Source organism: Piliocolobus tephrosceles, chromosome 2 (assembly GCF_002776525.5).
Source record: "Piliocolobus tephrosceles isolate RC106 chromosome 2, ASM277652v3, whole genome shotgun sequence".
NCBI classification, from domain to species: Eukaryota; Metazoa; Chordata; class Mammalia; order Primates; family Cercopithecidae; genus Piliocolobus; species Piliocolobus tephrosceles.
The window spans coordinates 66,808,165-66,816,042 of record NC_045435.1 but is presented as its reverse complement, the minus strand read 5'-3'; the positions used below and the strand labels follow the sequence as shown (position 1 = coordinate 66,816,042).

The 7,878-nt window shown below is 44.5% G+C and overlaps 1 pseudogene; it reads right to left on the bottom strand.

The window, feature by feature from the left end:
• Positions 1-1,925: 1,925 nt before the first annotated feature.
• LOC111532924 lies at positions 1,926-5,113 on the bottom strand (annotated as a pseudogene).
• Between the last annotated feature and the right edge of the window lie 2,765 nt (positions 5,114-7,878).

Below are 7,878 nucleotides of genomic sequence, written 5' to 3'. Positions count from 1 at the left end.
CACTTGCTGCACAAATCTTTCAGGCCCGAGCGCAGTGCCATCCCATGCACCCCCCTGCTACCATGCAGCAGCTCCAGACAGATCACTATACCTCTCATTTGGTGTCTGGATAGGGGAGTTCACCTTCCATGTTCATTCACATCTCCTTTCCCTGACATGATTACGCTTCTGGGAGACGGGGATTTGCCTTATATATCCTCTACAGCACTCAATACATGCCCAAGAGTCTTTCAGGTTCCCTGATCCCTTGCTACACAAAGTATGGTCCACAGACCAGCACCATTGGCATCACTTGGAGCTTGTTAGAAATGCAGTCTCAGGGCCCATCCCAGATCTGCCGAATCAGAACCTGATCCCCAAGTGGTTCGTGTGCACCAAGTTCAGGAAACATCTCTCCAGTCCAGTATTTCCCAGACTTCAGTCATTCACATCTTCCCTTCATAGGTTTTGCCATTTTCCAGTACTATCTACACTATGTTTTACCTAATACATATTTTTACACTGACATGATCTCTTTCTCAGCCTCGTTCTAAGCAATACTATTCAATTTGTTAATAGTTTGTTCAGCAAGGCAGAAAGGAATATAATATTTTGCAAGACATGAAGGTATAGGTGATTTTTTTTTCTGGTACACATTAAAATAAATAGCCAATAAGGAAAAATGTTTCTCTACCTATCATCTAAAATTAACTCATATACCACCAGGGATACACCTACCCACTTTAGCAAACACAGCTCTAGACTTTTTGTAGCTGGATTAGAAGACATCTAAGTCCAGTGCTCCTGAACTGTGTCTGTGGCCACTCAGCATGGTTATCCTACGGGGTGAATGCACTTGTCTTCAAGACAGAGATGGTTGTGGGAGGCTGAAAACCTAGGTTCTAGCCCTGCACCATCCCTTAATGACTTGTCATGTCATAGCCTCTCTTTGGGGCTTATTTTTACGAGTTAGCTGATCTCAAGGCTCCCTTCCAAATCGAAAAATATGACATTACAATTATGAGATCAAAGGCTCTGGAGTCAGAATGACCTGGAGTTGAAACTAAAGCTCCATTACTTGTTCATTCATTGAATCTCAGTTTTCCTCATCTGTAAAATGAACAATAAGCGGACATAACACCCATCTCAGAGGATTTGTAAGAAGAAAGGAGACAACTGAAAAATGCCTAGCTTAAAATGTGGCACATAGTTGGTGTTCAACAAATAATATGAATTATTAATTTTTTCCTAGCCTCTACAAAGCACAAATAATAATGGCTAGAATGTTTTTAGTATTTACTCCACCACAGTCACTACATGAAACACTTCTTTATATTTTGTCACTTAATCCTCAAAATAACCTGATGAGGTAGGAATTCTTATAATCCCCACTTTATAGATGAAGAAATTGAGGCACAAAAAAGGTTAAGTCACTTGGTCAAAGCACACGTTTAGTAAGAAGCAAAGATAGATCTGAGTGTAGATCCTCTGAAGCTACAACCAGTATTCACAACAATGACCTGTCCTGCCTTCTTATAAAACACTAGTCAACATGCACGCTTTGCCAACTCAACAAATATTTTGTGTTTTTGGCCAAGTGGCAACCTCATAACTAGTTTCCTTGGCTGTATAGTGAGGGCTGTTAGGAGTCCCCACCTCATAGGGTGTGGTGAGCATTGAATGAGGGCACCCTCATGGACATCACAGAGCAATTCCCAGCATAAGTGAATTGATAACCACGTGTTGCCATTGTTACCATTAGTTCTACTATTATTTGTTGAGCCTTTACATCTGCACAAGATTTTGTGTGTATGTGTTGGGGGTGGGGGAAAGAAACAAAAGTCTTTATTGATAAATAGCTTATGATGAAATAAATAGAGCAGTGGTTTGTTGAAGAATGAAAACTAGGACAGAGGCTCGGTCTCTCTCCGCCCCTGCCTCTGGCCCTAGGATACAGCCCTCTGGCTAGACACTTCGGATGAGGAGACTGTAATGGGCAGTCCAGCCTTTCCTGGGCCCTTGGGGGTCTCTGTCTTCCTGGACAGGTGTGCAGGCACCACCTTGGAGCCACTGTCCTTAGCAGGAGAAGCAGACTTGGCGTTTGGCCCCTGCCCAGCCCCCTAGGCAGCTGCCCTTTGGGAGCCTTGGCCTTGGCCTGCCACCTTCTGGTTGAGGAAGCAGCATCATTCTTGACCTTGCTGACAGTGGGTTTTGAACTCTTACTCCCAGCTTTGGTTTTCCTGTGGTCCTCAGCATCTCCTTGGCTGCTCCTGCTGCCTTTGGCCTTTGCCTTCCTATTGAGCTTCCTGGCACTGGAAGGGGCCTGCGTGGCCTTGTCTGGCTTGGGGGTGCCTTCCTAGCCTCGCCCGGCTGTGGCCTGGTGTCCTTGGCCGTGCCACCTTGCTTGTGGGCCTTCTCTGTGGCTGCACCTGGCTTGGGAGGAGCCTTCTGCACCTCTGCTGGCCTCCTGGCTGCCTTCTTCACCTTGCCCGCGTTGGGAGGATCCTCCTTGGCCTCACTTGGCTTCTTGGGGCCCTTCCCCTTGGCCTCTCCCCCTCTCCTGGGGACCGTCAGGGGGCCATCTTCCTGGGCTGGATTTTCCTCTTGTGCTTGGGATCTAATTTGAAGCTGCCAGTGGCCCCCCTGGCTTTGGAGTTGAGGGGTCTGGCGAGGAGGCTGCGGCACATGCCAGTGGCCAGCGCCTGCTTCAGCAGGTACTTGAAGCGGTGGACGTCCAATGTTAGGTACTTGTGCAAGATGTAGAGCTTGATGGCCACCACCGACGTGCCCCAGTGCTGCTCCCCGACCTGCAGAGCCTCTACCACCCTGTGGGGGGTGGGGGAGCTGGGAGGAGGGGAGGACGGTGGGCGGTAGGAGGCGGCACCCCACCGGGAAGCTGCTGCAGCTCAGGTCTGGCTTTTCAGATTCAGGAGAATCTGGCTTTTCAGATTCAGGAGACCTGGATGATCCTGCTATGGAAGTCAGAAGGAGGGTGAGATGCCGCTGGTAACGCTCCCAGGAGGGGAGGCATCTGGAGTTTTACCTTTCAGTTATGGTAAGGACTTCCACAGTTTAATTATTTTAATTTTTTATTTTTTGAGACAGAGTCTTGCTGTGTTGCTCAGGCTGGAGTGCAATGGCACTATAACGTCTCACTGCAGCCTCAACCTCCTGGGCTCAAGTGATCCTTCCACCTCAGTCTTCTGAGTTGCTGGGATTACAGGAATGTGCCACCACAGCCAGTTAATTTTTAAAATTTGAAGTAGGGATGAGGTCTTCCCAGGTTACCTAGTCTGGTCTTGAACTCCTGGGCTCAAGCAATCCTCCTGCTCCGGCCTCCCAAAATGTTGGGATTACAGTGCACCCCACCAGGAATTCTTTATCAGATAATTTAATCTATTAAATAGATGCCTACTCATGGCTCCCTAAAACAGTAGCCTTTATACATGGGGTGGCCATATAATTTATCGTCCAAACTGGAGGCATAGACATTAACAAGGATTGACCCAGGCAAGCCAGCATGATCACCCTACTTCTAGGGCCCCTCTGCTGTGAGTGAACATTGTCCCCACAGCTGTACACACTAGGGCCCCCTTTCCCATTGGAGAACTGTACATAAAGTGACAGAGGACAATTAAAAGCAGCACATCTCTAAGGACAAAGTAACACAGACCCAAATAAAGACCTCAAGGCTGAAGAGTTGCAGAATAGAGCACTCATTTGCCCTGGGCTTTAAGGAGGTGTATTCTTCAAATACTTTACTCTAAGACACTACTTAAATAACTGCTTTCATTAGATTAGCACAGCAAATTGATTCAAATAAATGTCTTCCAAGATTTGCACATAAATGAAAACAGGATCACAATCACCCCCTTGTAGGAGATTTTGGGACGGCTGTGGGTTTTTAATCAATATATCTGCCTTTTTCTTCTCAGCGTCATTGGAAAATAAAGTAACTACTATCAATTTGACTTGTTCTGCATCTTGATCTCGTAAGTCCTGATATTGAGCATGTTAAAAGTGACAGCTAAAGTTTTCCTTACACACATGAAAAATCATATTGATAACCTATTTGCCTGAATACAATTCAGCTCATTTTCCATTATTTGGGGCATCAAAAAGAAGAGGAATCAGCCTATGTGCATTAGGCACTTGTACCCTGTGGTGAATATTTATTCCAGATTTTCTTAGCCTTAATTTCCCCCTTTTTCCACAACTGTATTCATGTGGCAGTCCAGCCCACTGATGTCCTCCATCTATATGGTCTGGGTAGGACTCCACTGCTGGGGCAAAGCCCTCAACCTCTGCAGAAGCTACTTAACACAGATTTCCTCCAGCCGTGCTAATGGGGCGAATCAGAGCTCATTTTGAAACGTTTTGTTCAACAACTGGGGAAGGGGCGTTTTTTGGTTGCTGGACTTGAACTTGAAACTGTGTAAACCACCAAGTGCTATACAGTCATCTTGTCACCCAAGAAGGACCCCAATATGCAGAGGAAAGAAGAAAAAGGCAGACCTGAGGAATGAAAAGAAACCAGATCCTGAAGTCACTGTTTAGCCCCAAGCAAGATGCTCTTGAAGTCAGTCCTACCCGTGTACCTTTTAGTAACCTGAACCCACATGTAAGAAAAAATATATATATTCTATATATGCATATATATACTACTCTAATTCCACTTAAATTTGGGTTTGTAACTTATTATCAAAATAGCACTAACAGATACATGCATCCCGTGGCAGTGCTTTTCAAACTTTTTGACGGCTAAGAATCACATTTTATACTGCAACCCAGAATGCACATAGGAGTGACTCAAAGTTTCATGAAATTACAGAACTCTTAGAACATATGATGATGCTGACACTTGCTGTCTTGTTATACCTAAAAAAATATACTGGTAGTAACCCACTAAATGGATTTTATGACCTACTTATTGAAAAAACACTGTCTTGTGAGATTAGGTTAAAAATTGATTTCACCAGGAAGAATGAGATAAGAAATGACATGATAATTTCAGTAAATCCAGTCATTGGGGAGAATAAGAGATTTGGCCCCTAAATTACCTAGAGGGTTTATTAAACATCTGGCAACAGAAAATTGTTATCTTACCACTTCTCTCTAACTGCCCATGGCACATATTTGTCAGAAGAGGAGAAAAAAAAACATCTTACTGGCTTCGAAATACATGAATTATCCCCCCAGAATCTTCCATCTAAAACAAAATCACAACCACATCTAACAACCACATACGTAAGTAAAGGAAGATACATGTAAGACCTGCTGATGAGCTGAGTAGATTATTTATCTATAGGCTGATAGTCATTTCAGTGAGCCTCAGCAGTCCCGAACATATACAAATAGTGCATTCATGATATGATCAGATCTCTGGGGCAGATGTAAAGGGAGAAATAGAGAGAGAGATCACTTGCAGTATAAGCCTCAAACCTTCACTTATGTGTGTAAGATAACCATGAAGAGTTCCTGCTAGAAAATTACTGCAGGCTGGATAAGGCAGGGTATTTTAAACTGTTTTCCATGTACCCTATTTGTATTGTAAGTTAGCCAAAACTTTCTTTTTGTCTGCTCAAAGCATGCAGAGTCTTGATGAAATCTGTAGAATCAAATGGAGGACTAGGATTCTCAGGCTTGCTGAAACTAGAGGCCAGTGACAATAAACATTACTGAGAAAACTTCAGCTGATTTGACACTTGGGAGTGGCTATGAAGTTAACTCCTCCCACGCTTTTCTAGATTAGGCTCAAATGCAACCATCTGCCTGTTTGAGAAACCCATTCACTTTTCTGCCACTAACACGGAAAGTTATTAATTTCAAAACAAAGTGAAGTTTAATACAGGAAAATAGGATCGTGATCACCATGATCACTTGCAGGGGAAAGATCTTCTGAGAACTTTCCCAAGGATAATGAAAATTAAACCTCAAAATACGGTATTTAGGTAATTTCTTCATGTTCCAGCACCATATTGTTTAAATGCATTCCACCTGTATTTCTGAATTTAAGCAAATAAAATGTTTGATTAATATTACTTGCAGATGTCACAAAGAAGTGATTAAACTTCTACCATTCAATAAGTCCTTGGAGTTGTCTAAATTTTTCTTACCCTTTTAGGAAATGTAAGCACTGTTCAAAAGGGGTGTGTGTGTGTGTGTGTTACTTTTTATTACAACATTTTCAGATTACAAAAAGAAAGAAATGGCCAGGCGCGGTGGTTCACGCCTGTAATCCCAGCACTTTGGGACGCCGAGGCGGATGGTGGATTGTTTGAAGTCAGGAGTTCAAGGCCAGCCCAGCCAACATGGTGAAACCCCGTCTCTACTAAAAATACAAAAATTAGCTGGGCGTAGTGGCACGTGCCTGTAATCCCAGCTACAAGGGAGGCTGAGGGAAGAGAATCGCTTGAGCCTGGGAGGCAGAGGTTGCGGTGAGGCGCGATTGAGCCACTGCAGTCCAGTCTAGGTGACAGAGTTCGGGGGGAAAAAAAAAGAAGAATTGTAGAAACACCAATACATCCACCACCTGTCTTGTGACAATTTAGAGACAAAAATACATACAGAGTGCTTACTGAGTGTCAGTCTCTCTTAAACATCATCTTTTTAAATTTATTAAAAATATATGGGCCGGGCGCGGTGGCTCACACCTGTAATCCCAGCACTTTGGGAATCCGAGGCGGGCAGATCACAAGGTCAGGAGATCGAGACCAGCCTGGCTAACGCGGTGGAACCCCGTCTCTACTAAAAATACAAAAAATTAGCCAGGCGTAGTGGCGTGTGCCTGTAATCCCAGCTACTCGGGGGGCTGAGGCAGGAGACTTGCTTGAATCCGGGAGGCGGAGGTTGCAGTGAGCCGAGATCGGCCACTGCACTCCAGCTTGGGCGACAGAGTGAGACTCTGTCTCAAAATATACATATATATGTGTGTGTGTATACATATATATGTGTGTATATATATATGTGTGTGTGTATATACATATATATGTGTATATATGCATATATGTGTATATATACATATATATGGTAGTTATTATTGTTATTATTTTCTTCATCCGCATTAACACCACCATTGCAGCACATCCCTTTCAGAGGCACTATCTTGTTAAGAGCCTGGCACCTGAAATTAGATCTTATATAAACCACAGATTACTGGTGGGACTTCCGGTAAGTTACTTAACCTCTCTCTAGGGCTAGGTTTACCACTTCATGGATTACGGATGATGCCCCAAAAGTGCCTACCAGGATGCCTGACACACAGTAAGCTCTCTAAACCACCATTCTTCACAGCACGTGTATGACAGATGAAAGTGCGTCTTGGTGAGGTTAAGTAAGGCGAAGCTGCTTTTCTTCCCCTCGAGACATTTGATTTGGAAACCTCACAGATCCATTCCCTATAGGACGGGAAACAGCACGTTGGGGATCGCGCCGTAATCTTGTACACATCTTCCGAGTTGGCTAGTAAGTTTCTAGGGGGGCCACTACCTAATCTCCAAGCATCAACCAGCTTTCCGGAAAGACTGCTGCTATCAGCACCCTAAGGTCTTTTTTCCCGAAAGGCCCAGCCTCTAGTCGCAGCCGTCTGGGTATCAGCAAATACACCAAATCAGTCCGCGAAGTTCAGAGGACTTGGCTCTGGTATGTTTACAAGTCCTAACACATCGCAGGAATGTTCAGGATAATTATTACTCCACCCAGGAGCGCCCAGCCCAACCCTCTCACATCTGGAAGGAAGCGGCCACACAAAGGAGAGAGAGAGAGAGAGAGAGACCTCCTCCCGCGGCTGCTTTCTCAGGCCGGAGAAGATTTAATACACGTCTCACCCCTTTTGTGAACAAGAGCAGGCACTGTTCAGTATCTTTCAAAGCACAGGACATCCAATGCAAGGGAAGAGTT